The sequence below is a fragment of the Etheostoma spectabile genome, unplaced genomic scaffold (assembly GCF_008692095.1).
Source record: "Etheostoma spectabile isolate EspeVRDwgs_2016 unplaced genomic scaffold, UIUC_Espe_1.0 scaffold393, whole genome shotgun sequence".
NCBI classification, from domain to species: Eukaryota; Metazoa; Chordata; class Actinopteri; order Perciformes; family Percidae; genus Etheostoma; species Etheostoma spectabile.
This window is the reverse complement of record NW_022605598.1, coordinates 341,846-342,709: the sequence shown is the minus strand read 5'-3', so window position 1 is coordinate 342,709 and position 864 is coordinate 341,846.

Genomic DNA, 864 nt, shown 5'->3' with positions numbered 1-864 from the left:
CTGCAGCTGGAACCCTGACTCCCGCACACCAGGCTTCAATCCTGCAATCAAGGACAGACCGAGGGGAGGGGAGCAGAGACAGGGAGCAAATAGCAACAGCCCTAACAGAGGATGAGGTTGTCTTTGGCTCGTCCGTTTTCACAGAAAGTCCACAAAACTTTGAAAGACTTTTTGATCATATCCTTTCCCAGTTAGTCCCAGGTGTCGACCACCCAGTCTACAACCAGGCGCTGGGCGGGGGCTTTTAAGTTACTTACTTTAAGTACTCCTTATCAGCATCCCCAGCCATCCACAGATCGTAGGCATCGTGCAAGCTCACCTTGAAGGCATCACATCGGGGGCATGGTTATATTAACCTTACGTACACACCGTCACCGACTTGAGCTGCAAAAAAAGCTGTGGCCGCCCCGCTAAGGACACTTGTCAAAAAGTACGGGGGCGCTTTTTGACGCGTTGGCTGCTCTGACGTGGCGGTGTTCTCTGTTCGACCGGGAGAAGCTCACACAGCCACGGCCGATACACTGACACTGAAGCGAAAGATGGCGCTGGCGTGGCTGGTTCGCCGCTTGGCTCTCCTGACTGTTACAAGTTTTATACTGTTTTTATTGAGTGTCATCAAGACCACTGACTCTCTGCGGACGTATGATCGTACAGATCTCTTACATATCAAAGCTTTGCTGGATTCACGTGCTGAATATAACAATAATGGATCTTCAAAGTCGAGTCCCTCTTACCTGGCTGACATACCAGAGCACCTGCTCCGCCTGAAGGCCCTCCTTCCTAGGAAACGCTGGCGCAGAGGAGTGCGCAGCGGCAGGCTAGTCAGGCTAAAATCCTGGCTAGCACTCTCTCCTGATTTGGCGT